Here is a 13785-nt window from a genome sequence, read left to right on the forward strand (position 1 = left end):
AGTTTTTTCCTTTGTAATCTTCAAGTACCTAAACGAAAGCTTTGCAATCACTGTCACCCAGGTACTTTGAATTATTATTACTATTACTCACAGATCACCAAATATAAAGTTGCTACACCTGCAACTTCCTCCAGAATAGTTCATCCTAAAGCAGTACTTTCTACTTTTTCTTGAGCATTTTTTAAATTTTCACTCATCTGGCAGTATTTTCTAAGTATTTCAACATCTATAACCTTAACTGTGTCAACACTGGTAGTATTTATTGAAAATTAAATTTTTAACAGAATTAATAATTCAGAAATTTAAAATGACATCAAGAACAAGTTCTGGTACAAAAGAGAAAAAGAAAGGGGAAAGGCAAATTAAAGTTTATCAGTTGAAGATAAATTGGATTTGATTTTAAGCAAATCTGATAACACTGAAAAGGAAATTTTAACTGTAACACGAAAAAAAGGATTATCAACTGATAATATTGAAATGATACTTCCATAAATTCAAAAATGGAATAACATGATTATAATATATTTCTCTAATAAACTGTTGAAAATAAATGATGAAAATTTAAAGTTAAATAAAATTTGTCAAAAACTTTTAATACTAAAAATAATAATATAAACCAGTTCTTGAGAAAATATAATTGGGATCCCTTTGAGGAAACTTGAACATGTTTTTGATATTTTGAATAGAATATCACCTGTAATTGGGTTTCAGTTAAATGAAGTAATGATTGACAATTATCGCACAATTTTTTAAAGAAATTCTGAAACTTGCAGACTACCTCTATTGAATAGTCAAATTTAATTGCTTTTGAACTAAAGTTGAGTTCCTAAAGTAAAAATGGTAAACTTTCAGATATTAGTTGGGAAAATTGATAAACTTTGTTTACATGAATGAATCTATGTCTACTGAAAATTGGAGGCTTCAAGGTGACCAGCTAAATCTATAGAGAAAAGTTGTGTTCCACAACGGGAAAATTTATGGTACTGTTAAATAAATAATATGTCTGCAGCTAAAGTTATAGTCATCCTTATAATCATCTTCAGACTTAAATCCTTAAAAGCCATGTACTGAAATATATATGTAATAATTAAATACATATTGTTAATGATTATTGGAATACAAGTTAAATCATAAATGTAATGAAATAAGACTCTTAAAGGGGACTGCTGAGTTAGTAAAATTACTTGTTTTTCAATTCCATTTCTGCTTGTGTATTATATAGAAACAGTCAATTACTTAATTACACAAATTTAATTACAGTACTTACTCAATTTTTTCTACAATATTTTAAGTTAAGCATTTTCACTTTTTATTCAATTGTATACCACCAGTAATTAATGAAGAGTTAACCTACGATTTGTTTAGGAGCTTCATACGAGCAGTGTCTTTCTCTGGATAGATGATGATTTTTTTATTTTTGGTTATGGGAATGTGTGTGTGATAAGAGTGTATGAATGCATGTGTGAGAGTTGTTTTGTCTGTACTTAATTGACAAGGAGATATTATTGATATCTATGGGTGTGTGTGAAAAAATTATGTTTGTTGTACATGTTATGCAAATTCATTTTTACTGGTTACTGGTTAGATGTGAATTTTTAAATTCTGCTATGATAATGGAAGTTATCACAATGTTGTGGAAGAGTGTTAATGATGTAAACAATAGCTTGATAATTCACCAAAATATTAAGAATTTTGATCCTTTTTTGTGTTTGGTAAGCAGCTGGAAGATTAAACAAGATATTGTCTTTCTATCTGAAACATGCATGAAATCAGTTGATGAGGCTTCTTTATATAGAATAATGGATTACATAATTTTTTGTGTGTAGTAATTTTTCTAAAGCTACTGGGCTTATTGTGTTTGCATCTGTTATGGAGGGTTTTATTTGTATGCCAATAGATTGTATACTGGATATTAACAATATCTAGAAATACTCACTATGAATGGGTACAGCTCCTTAGTTAATTTTTATACTAGTTTTTTTTTTTTTTGGCGAAAAATGTTTTCACATTATCATCACTCGGATACTAGAGTTACTGATAATAAGCTAGCCTGTATTTATCACATTTTTTATAAATCAAGTTTATATAAACAAAATATTTCTAGTGTTGTTATTCTGACATTTTAATGGTCATAGGGCTGCTGCCATTGCCATTTCTAAGGACAGAACTCAAAATAATTTTGTTAAGGATTTTAAAGAGGTTCTGGATTATGATAAAATTAAGGTCATATTTATATGAACATGACTGCAGTAAAATTCTTGATAATGATGTTGATTTTCAGTTTTAATAACTTTTTTGATATTTTATTACGGTATATTAATTAATCAAAATCTGTTATTTTAATTTATGCCATGAACAGTTGGGCTGTGCATTACAATTTCTCAGATGGATTGTTTAAGAAAGGGTGTAAAAATCCTCACAGCCACAAAATTATACTGAATAAATTAAATTAAAAAAAAAAAGATAGATGTGTGGATTACAGCAGCTAAAATTTAATATTTTAAAAATATTTATTACCTACTAAGAATCAGTGAAAAATTATAAACCCCTGTACTGGTATGCCTACTATTAAAAATAAAATTTGTAAATGGTAATGTTGATTCTGATGAGAATGAAATTGTGAATATTTTTAATGGATATGATTCTTGGACCTATTCTATTTATAATATTTATTAATGACCTATTTTTACATAAATGTTATGGTAAAGCTACATGTTTTGCAGATACTGCTCTAGTATATTCATCTAAAAATCTTTTTAGATTTCAGACTTATCTGGAAAATTCAGGCTTACAGTTATGTCAATATATTATCTCTTAATGCTTTAAAATCCCAATATCTAATTTTTATGTTTGCTTCCAGCTTATTAGCTCCATTAATATACAGTAATGGTGATTGTGCTCATACTCAATTACAATGCAACTGAGTCATCTCAGGTGAATTTTATTAAATACTTAAGGTTGATGGTAGATGACAAATTTTCATGGAATTTGCATATACGAAGTGAAAAGATATTAGTTTATATGCATTAAAAAATTGTATCATATAAAAAATATTTTTCCAATAGTGTCCTTCAACAAATCTACTTTTACTACTTCATTCAAAATTAAATTATGGATAGGACTGCTGGGGATCAACTGAAGAAAAAGACTGATGGGATTACGACAGCTAAAAAACAATATTTTTAAAATATGAAGGAATTACCTGCCAAGAATCAGTGGAGATTTACAAATCAGTGAACTAGTATGTCTGCTATCAAAAATAAACTATCAATAATATGTGTATATGGTAAAGCTGCTTCTGATGAAAGTGAAATTGCTAATAATTTTATGGTTTCTGACTTTTATGGTTAAAAAATTTCTGGCTTATTTCTTGATATTCATAAATCAACAGATACAGTTGTGGAGTCTCCTCAGGAATCAGTTCTTAAGCATATTCTATTCATAATCTTTATTAATGATTTGTTTTCGCATATATTTTATGGTAAAGCTTATTAGATTCATTAATTAAAAAAATGTTGATTGCAATCATATTCATTTTAAATTGTATTAAATGGTATCTTTATTGACACCAACCTGATACAAATGTAAAGATATTCTGTTGTCTTAAGTGAGAGAAAAATGACTGAAGAAAACAGTGCATGTGTGTTGTTAAGTGTATTAAGGGTTTTTTATTTTAATTTTTCATTTATTAAATTGTTGATCTGGTACTCCTACCTATATGGTCAAGCTTTAGCTTTGTGGGTAGTAAACTACTAGACCTACTCGCCGAGTTATACTTCATGGGTTTCTTGTGTTTTTCCATGTATGTATTATGTATTGATGCAGTTGAAAATAAACAAATTTATTGTTATTACTATTGTCTATTTTATTCGCGATGAACTAATGAAATCAGTTATGAAATTGTACTTACATTCTTTAAGTTTGACATAACCTACAAATATCACCTCAACTTACATTTAAAAAAGCACAGTGTAATATAACACTTCACATACTAACTTTCTCTTTTTCATTTATTCCTCGATCACCTGCAGGTTTTTTAAATATATAATTGGATATTCGGTGCCTTTTTTTGCAGTTAGCCATAAAAACAAATAATCAACTCATAATTTATAGACAACCACAGCCACTGTTTACTGGATATTGCTGTAATAATTCTAGCAAGAGTATGAAATATTATTTTAGTAGTTTATTATTCAAAAAGAATTTTTACTAAAATAGTAGACAAGTAAATGCTCGCGCAAGGTAATATTTCGGGAACAAAGATTCAGCAAATATAGTGTCTAAGTTATTACATCTCTTTTATGTGGCACCTGAATATTTATAATTGAATTAGGAAAAAATGAAAATCAAAACAAATTACCAAACTTTGAGTTCGACTTCCTCATTGAAGTAAAAGATAAATTTGAACCGATAGATATTGGTAATCGAAGCTGCAAAAGATTTAACATTCTATCGTATAAAAACTATTTTTCCAATAGTGTCCTTCAACAAAAATCTACTTTTACTACTTTCTTCAAAATTAAATTACGGATAGCAGTGCTATCCATAATCTTAAGTCTGTTTTAAGCTGCTAAAGCTGTAGACTTCTTACTGAGCAGTATTTCTTCTTTTTTTTTTAATGTAAACCTATTCACAGGATAAACTTACTCTCGTTTTTTGAGATGCGTTTTACTCTCAGAAAAATAAAAATACCACATCAACGAGGGAGATTCAAAGCCGTCTCTCTCTCCTGCTTCCATAATTTACAAAAATCAGATTGCGTTAATAAAACTTTTTTTCCAAAATACTATCTGCTTTAAAATAACCAAAAATTATGTAGTGGGAAGTTCATATGTTAATCTTAGTGAATATTATCCTCTAAAGAGATTCATCAACTTTATTTAAAGAAGGCAAAGTCCTGTAAGGACATCAGACAGGATTTCTGAGATCTGTAGCAAAAGAAACAAACCTGAAAATCTCTTCTAATTGATATTTTACATCCAGCGATCATTTCTAATTTGATACTTACCGCTTAACACCATAAACCTGAAGAATACACGTGCACTAGCTGCTTAACGAAAATTAAAGTCAAATTTGTTTATTAAATAGATATAAAATGTATGTCATTTCTTAGACAAAATTGGACCATGTGGTCACTGATCTCTATATAACTGGATAGGGGATCCTTATGGCGTAAAATACAATAAAATGTTCAATATTGGTCTATGGTAAACACTTCTTCGAAAATCAGCTGATTTCGAAGTCGAGAGTTCCAGCGTTCAAATCCTAGTAAAGGTAGTAGTTACTTTTATACGGAATTGAATACTAGATCGTGGGTACCAGTGTTCTTTGGTGGTTTTTATTCCCCAAGACCACCGATGATGGTTCACCAGTTACACATTGCGATTCTCAATGGTTGCATGGCCTCTAACCTCCCGGGACCCCACAGGATCCGGTGAATCCGTGCCCTGTGGGGGTCGCTCACCCAGTAGGCCGGGACTTGATCTTTCCTTTGCGCCATATCTCAAACCAGATCCCCTCCAAGAAGCAAGGAGGGGATCTGGCCGGGTCCCCGGTCTTTTCAATTTTCCCCTAACTCAACGGTCAATCATCGAGAGCCGCCCACCACCTCAGCGAACCGCCCTCTCATAAGCAGGGCTGCCTTGTATTTCCCTACCTACAGTAACTGTCCCCATACCACTCCCAAGCGTCTCTCCCCTTGATTTGTATTATTCTGGTTACCATACAGGCTACGTTATCCCATTCATGTTTCCCTTATAGCATGTACTGCAGCGTGTTTTCCGGATGCAATTGACTTATTCCAAATGAGTGTCTAATCTCGTCCCATCTATTACATCAGTATATCGATACAGTCATATAGGCAGACACAATTCGTATTGCAGCTCTCCTCTGCAGAGCAATCTTATTTAAGTTCTTCTTATCAAAGGCCTCGCCCCACGTATAAAATAACTGTCATTGCAATTGACAAAATCAGTCTCCTTTTCGATGAACATGGACCCCAGTATGTGGTCATGAGCCTGCTTAGCTTACCAATCACAGCCTCGGGACGCTGCGTTACCTTGTTCTAGTGCTCCGTATGTAGCCTACGATCTGCAACCATACGCATAGATATTTAATACATCTAGATATGAGGATTATCATGCCACCTACTCTGACTCCTATTTCTCTGATTCTTCTCCTGCCTGTTAAGGCGACCGCCGGTGACTTATTAGGTGCTAATGTCAGTCCTTTTTCTTCAAGCCACCTTTGTATACTATCGACCGCGACTGCTGCACAATCCTCCATTTCTTGTCCGTCGGCATAAGCTATCAGTTCGGCGTCCCCTTCAAACTGCAGTCTCAATACTCCGTCAAAGGCCCAAGGATAGACCCTTGTGGAACCCCCTGAATATCTATACCGGAATTTCGCCCTCTTCGTTACATACATGTATTTTACTCTGGAGTAGGTAAGAGTTTATTATGCCCCTCAGATAATTACTAATATTCCTTTCTCGTAATTCTTCGTTGATTACAGAGACAGCCGAAAGCTTTCCTGACGTCTAGCAGGACCACTAAGGAATCCTCTTTTGACGCCAGGTACCACCCGCTCAGTATGCAGACCAGTTAGTTAGTATTACAACGCATCAAACGTGGACCTCCCCTTCACAAAACCGTATTGTCCCAGTCATTGATCTGGACTGGGTGGAGGTCGAGAGCGCGATTCCCAGGCCTTTGGAAGAGGAGCTGCGGGCTGCGGCCCTGAGAATTACAGGACAGAAGAGCCCGGGGCCGGACAAAGTTCATCATTATCGTAAACAACCTGGAGAGCCACCACGCCTGGGTAGTATTAGAGCTCATGAACAAGGCGTTGACGAATTGGACTTTCCCTCAAAATTAGAAGGAGGCTAGACTGACTCTGCTCCCGAAACCGGTTACTGAACATCCGTAGGAAAAGTACAGACCAGTCTGTCTTCTAAACTAGCTGGCGAAGCTTTACGAGAGGCTAACTGTGAACCGAATATGGGAAGAAATTGGCGAGGGGAGGACTCTCAAAGGAAAGCGACCGTTGACTCTATTCGTTACGTTGTGGACTGGGCCAAGACTTTGCGGCAAGCACCTGAGTGAATATCTGGTGGCGATAGCTAACAACTATCTCCACGATCGGAGTATCATCACCTATACAGAAGAGGTGATGCGTTTCGTCACTACGTGTAGGGGTACCACAACGATCGGTGCTAGGTCCACTTTTGTGTTATATGGTATACGACCTTCTGAAGATGGAGCTTCAAGACAGGGCAGAGGTGGTGGTCATGTATGCCAACGACCTAGCACTACTACTTGCTAGCCGCACGGAAAGGCAGGTGCATGAATCAGTGTCTGGCTACGGAGGAAAGGAATGAAACTTGCTCCAAGGAAGACGGTAGCTGTTGTTGGACGCATGGACTGCAAACTAGAGCAATCGAGGTTGACGGGGTTATGGTGGTGGAGTGCAAGGTATCTAGGTTTCTGGGTAGATAGATCAGGGCTCTTCACCACCCATCTATTAAAACTAAATGTGAAGCAGTTATTGCCATATTAGGTCGACTGATGGCAGTGCGGGCAGGCCGAAGGCCAGCAAAACAAGACTGATTATGACAGCTGCGCGGTCAACACTTACGTATGCAGTTCCGGTCTGGGTGGACGCACAAGATCTGAAACAAAATGTGGACAGGCTGACCTTGCTGCAACGAAGAGCAGCGATTAAGGTGACGGCTGCATATCAGGGGATGCGGTGCAAGTGATTGCGGGCATCCCTCCGATCTCGAGGTCAGCAAGGTGGAAGACAGCGGCTTTGGGATGCCTCACGAAAAGGCGCTTGGACTCGATGGTTGATCCTCCATCTGGCCCCCTGGATTCAGAGGAAGCATGGAGAGGTTTCCCACTTACTTTTTCTTTCGTGGCACGGGAAGTATGGGACCTATCTTTTCAAGTTCAAGCGGCGAACTCTCCATATTGTGTTTACTTTGGATAGCTGGACACCCCAGAGCACAAGATTTACCGTTGTGAAAAGCGGGCGAGTAGCCGCCTACAAGGACTACATTGGCTGATGCCAGAGAACACGGTCAGCCATATGCTTAAGACCATATGCTTAAAAACCATGGGAAGAGGTGTCCAGACTAGTCACGTGCATCCTAAAGACCAAGCTGGAAGAGATGCAGGAATGGGGCCTGAAAGAACAGGCAGACAACAGTGGCGGTGAGAATCACGGGTTTCGGTGACGCAATCATTGTTACAGTTACTACCATTTCTTGTTTAATGTTTATTTTATATTAGTTTAAGATATAATTGTGTTTTTAAGATATGTGACCGTTGTGGTTATGACTGTTGTTTTGTACAGTTAATTAAACCCATCGTGGGAACTTCGTGCTGGGCCAAACCACGGTTTTAAACGAACTACAGTGCTGTAATTGTTGTCTATTTTTTCATATGAGTTTCCTTATCAATCAATTTTTCTTTCCATCTACGTATTTCGGTAAGGTGAGTTATCTATCTCACCTTACCTTAGTTTTCATACACGGTTCTCCTTTTTTCTGCCTGGATCTAATAGATAGAAAGACTGCTAGTGTTCTCCTTGTATATATTTTTCGTTGTCGTGTCCTCCACTCGAGATCGGTCTTTCTATGAACAATAGATTACCCAAGAGTCCTTTTTGGGTTCGCAATTAAGTGGCGATAGATTTTTGATTTTCTTGTACATGATGATTTTTGTATATGTGTATTTTATTTTGTTCTATATGTCAGGTTAGAAATGTATATTGAGGTGTTGTACACTGGCCGTGTTTTATTTACCTCCAAATTAATTAACGTTTTAGTATATAAACTGTTTATAAGGGACTCCGCCTTCCTGTCTGTTTTTCATTTAGTATGTCAATGACGTTAAGTCGTTCTGATTCTTTGATATGTGAGCATTTGTTGCTCAGGGATCTTTATTTAAAAAAATGTCTAGTTGTAGGTCCTGTTACTTTTTTGTTCAATTTTTATCTGTTCTTACCTTATAGGAAGTTAGGTCCATAATGACAAGTTAGCATTCCAGTAAGGTGACACCTAAAAATACTGGGAGTATGTCACAGGGTTATTGCATAGAAAATAAGTATATTTAAAAAAAAAAGACTCGCGAAAAAAACGAGATCGCCAGGGATCGAATCGTGGACACGTGTAGGGACAAGAGAGGTAGCCTCAATGCTGAGCCCGTTTTAGTCACCCACACGCAAGAGTGGTTGGATTGGGGGCTTCGATGAAGCATTGAGGACCCTCAAGGTATGCGAGGTGGGCGCGTGATTCAGAGGGGGTATGCGTGGGGTGCATACCCGGACCCTGATTAGGATATAAGGACGGGGAAAGTAGCGTTCCTGGGGAGAAGTGTCGTGGCGACCAGAAGTGGTGGTCATGATGTCTCAATGAACCAAGAGGGACCCCGACCTACAGTACAGGGTTTTTAGCTGCAAGCACAGGGTGGATTATCTACAACCACATCACTCAGGCCCGACCAAGGCAGCATCTTCTAGGCAATTACCGGTTGCCCTGAGTATTTAAAAAGGGTCTGAAAAAATATAAAAAAAGGTACGATTCAGGACACCAAAATGAGAAAAAAATTTCATATCTGGGATCAAGTGTTCAATGGTGATCTAAGATATGATCAGTGCTAAAAAAACAACTGATTAATAATGGTGGTGGTGACATTTATTGTTATGTTAATGTACCAAACAAACGTTTGCTGTGTATTTGAGATTACACTAATGGTTAAATCACTGATAGGCATTGGCAATATAATTTGTAAAAATGTTTAAGCAAGCAGTTTATTATATTAGTCACCACCATGCTAAAATAATGAATGTGAAAAATTGAATTTTTTTTAGATTTGACAGTTTCTGACTAATCTGAACGTCCTGACAAATTATCCAATCTCTTTTAGGAAGCCTAGTTTAAACCTTTTCACTTTTATGAATATGCATTCCTAGTCTAAATTTAACATTGAAGCTGTTGTTTAACTCTCCTGAAAAGTTAAGTTTTTCACATTTGTTACTTTAGCATGGTGGGGACAATAAATTATTTGATAATGTAAATTTATTGTGTTCTCACAGCTTTTTGCAAAACAAATCAAATTTTGCCATCAAATATTAATATTTTGTCAGTGTTATGTTAATGTACCAAATCTAAACTAACATTTGTTGTGCGTTTCATATTACAATAATTGTTAAATCATTGATAGACATTGCCAATAAAATTTGTAAAAATGTTTGACTTAATAAGCAGTGTATTATATATTATTTGAAACTAAAATTATTTTATGTGCCCTCGTCGCTTTTTAAGTCCACAAATTAAACTTTGTCATCAAATATTAAATGTAAATTATTTGTCAGTGTTATGTTAATGTACTAAATAATCTACCCTAATATTTGTTGTGTATTTGAGATTACAATTATGGTTAAATTGTCGATAGATATTGCCAATAAAATCCGTAAAAGCAAGCAGTGTATTATATATTAGTTGATAATGTAAAATTATTTTACATGCTCTCGTCGCTTTAAAGTCTGCAAATCAAATTTTGTCACCAAATAGTAAATGTAATCCTATAGCAAGTCTTTCCTAAAACCCATTTGATATAATAATGGATAATTTGACCAGGAATTTGTATGTGGACTACATTGGTCATACTGCTATTTTACATGAGGTGTACCTAATTATTTTAACAAAATTTGTTTCCGATTTTGATAACTGTTGTATAAATGTTTGACTTTTTAGTAAGCAGTATGTTATATTTTATTTGATAATTTAAATTAATGCCACGAATAAATTTACTTCAAACAACTAACTGTTCAAATACACATACAATTGGGAGTGAAGAGATGCTATAAGTATGCGAGATGTACGACTAACACTGTTGTAGTGGTAAGAATAATATTCTGTTTTTTATAGACTTTCTTTAAACTTTAAGGGACTTTCAAACATAAACTAAACAATATGACTTTGTGCCCAACTTTCTCATCTCAACTCTCAGTGAACCAAAAGTAATAAAAGAATTTTATTGAGAAAATCTATTAATTCTCTGTGAAATTTTAAAAAATCTTAGGGAATTTCACATATGGAATTAATAAATAAAAACTGTTCTTACCTTTAACTTTATTCCAGATATTGATTTTTATGAAATTTTACTAATTAATTTAACTTTTTATGTACCTGGGCATTTTATTTTAATCTCTGTTGGTGCATCACTTCTGTCTGAGAAATATACAAATAAAAGTTTACTATAATTAAAAAACAATAGAACAATGTTAAAGCCCGACTGAAAATTATGATGTTAATTGTATTTTAATCTTGGCAATTTTCAATAAAATTAGAATTTATGACTATAAATATATAAATAAATAAATATATATATATATATAACTATAAATATATAAAATAAGTATATATTTTATAAACAATAATCTGCCGATTGGTGTTCTCAATCCACTATTTATAGGCACCCAAAATGATACAAAGCTAAAATTGATGTTTACATTGCCACTGATTGTAATGATTACAAAAATTAAAAAAAATATTGAGTTTTTCAATAGGAAAAGAGCAGCAGTAAACATTTTTCCAAAATTCTTACTTAAAATTTATGACTAGTGAAACGATAATACCTTCAAATGTCAAGGGTATACCCACACTCAACAGGTAGAAATAAAGTAGGAGGAGAGGTTTCAATGAAGTGTTGCACCTAAAATATTAACAAATAAAACTTTCCTCTGGTATCTTCAGCCGCAGTAGTAGAGTAAAGCAGCTCAAGTTAAGACAATTTTGATGCAATAAATTAAATATTAATTTATTGCATAGATATTATATTTATTAATAATATAAAATATAGTATATTTATTAATATGCTAATAAAAAATAATTCCATCAGTAATAATGACTGGTCTTATCTGTAAATAAAAAAAAGATGACTTTCCCAAAGGAGAAAAAATACCTTGAATTATTCTCAGCAGGGCCTTGTTGTGATCACTACAACCCAAAATTAAATTTAAATACAAATGGACCCCATAAAAATTCATAGTCTCACGCAACTGATAATTTTACCCTTCCTAAAACTAATAAAATTATGGTGAAAATTATAATGAAACGGGAAATATTGGCAATGCTTTATCCTGATGATTATTTCTAAAATCAAATGAATGCATCTCCAACAATATTCATGCATATACTCTCTTAGTATAAATATTAAAACCATTATCAGTATGTCATCATTAAATCAAGTAAAAAAATAGCAATTACAAAAGCAAAATTAATTTAACAAAATCTCAAGGAAAAGCAAAATTGAAAAAAAATATATATATAACAAATAAATTGGACTAATATGTGTTTAAAGTGTATCAGTGGTGATTCATTCCACTGATAACTTAACTTAATTTATAATTTTTTTGCACACACACACACACACACCCACCCACCCACACACGATGCAGTCTATGAAACCATGCCTTAAGTAGGAAAAATCTTTTTCTGGTTTTCACCGTTGCTAATAGAACACAAAATTATATAATTTTTGATGCTAAAATCTACATTCTATCATAAATATGGAATTGATTTTTCAAATCTGTTATTAAATAAATAACAACAGTTCTTACCTTTAACGTTATTCCAGATGTTGATTCTTTTTTATGATCATTTACTAATTAATTAAATTCTTTATATACCTGGGCATGTTATTTTAATCTCTGTTGGTGCATCACTTCTGTCTGGAAAATATAAAAATAGAGATTTACTATAATTAAAAAACAATAGAACAATGTTAAAGCCTGAAGGAAAATTATGATGTTAATTATATTTTAATCTTAACAATTTTCAATAAAATTCGAATTTACGACTAAAGCATGCACTTTATAAACAATAATAATCTGCCGATTGGTGTGTTCTCAATCCACTATCTATAGGCACCCAATATGGTACAAAGCTAAAATTGATGTTTACATTGCTCCTGATCATAAGGGTTACAAAAATTTTAAAAAAAATTGAGTTTTTCAATAGGAAAAGAGCAGTATATGTTTTTCCAAAACTTTTACTTAAATTAGTCTGAATAATTTAAAATTAATTTATGTTTATTTATTATAATTGAAATTCTAATTTCAATATACTTAACCAGAATGTATTTGCTTTAAAAATAAGTCTAAAAAAATTGTTGAAAATTACATCACCATTTACAAAAATTATTGTTTACATCAGATTATAAAAATTAGAAAAACTTAAACTTTTCCTTACCTTTTTTTAAAAAAAAATTAAAACCACTTGTTAATTAATTTAAAAATATCAGCTGGTTTGAGAGAGTTGAGCTTAGAAAAGATTCACATATTTCCACCGTAGATGGTTTGAAAATAATGATAACATAAAAATCACAAACAATTGGTATTGATAAAAAAAAAAATAATTATATAATTATAAAAGTACAAAAAAATTACAAATCTGGAATTAATAGTTTATTTTTGTAAACTTTCCTAAAGGCGATAAAACTTCCTAAATGTCAATAATAAGACACTAAACATAATAAAATAAACATACTCAAAATTTTAATTTTTGGGAGGAATTTCCAAACCCTTTGAAACAAAAACTATAGTGAGACAAGGTGATGGTCTCTTCACTAATACTGTTCAACTGCACTCTGGAAAAATTTTACTGAGAAATAGAATAGGATAATACAAATACTTAATAAAAATGGGGCACAACATCTAAATGTTTAAATGTAAATGTTTTAGCATCTGCTGATGATTTGGTAACTTTGGCAATAGACA

The 13785-nt window shown here is 33.3% G+C and overlaps 1 long non-coding RNA gene across 2 annotated transcripts in view; it reads right to left on the minus strand.

Moving 5' to 3' along the window:
• LOC142330184 (uncharacterized) overlaps nt 1-13785 on the minus strand; it is a 40028-nt gene that overhangs the window by 13116 nt on the left and 13127 nt on the right. For both annotated transcript variants that reach the window (XR_012757723.1, XR_012757722.1), the window contains one exon: nt 12628-12738. This is a non-coding gene — a long non-coding RNA (uncharacterized LOC142330184). The remainder of the gene's footprint in view (nt 1-12627; nt 12739-13785) is intronic.

This window comes from Lycorma delicatula, chromosome 9, assembly GCF_047948215.1.
Source record: "Lycorma delicatula isolate Av1 chromosome 9, ASM4794821v1, whole genome shotgun sequence".
In the NCBI taxonomy this organism is placed as follows: Eukaryota; Metazoa; Arthropoda; class Insecta; order Hemiptera; family Fulgoridae; genus Lycorma; species Lycorma delicatula.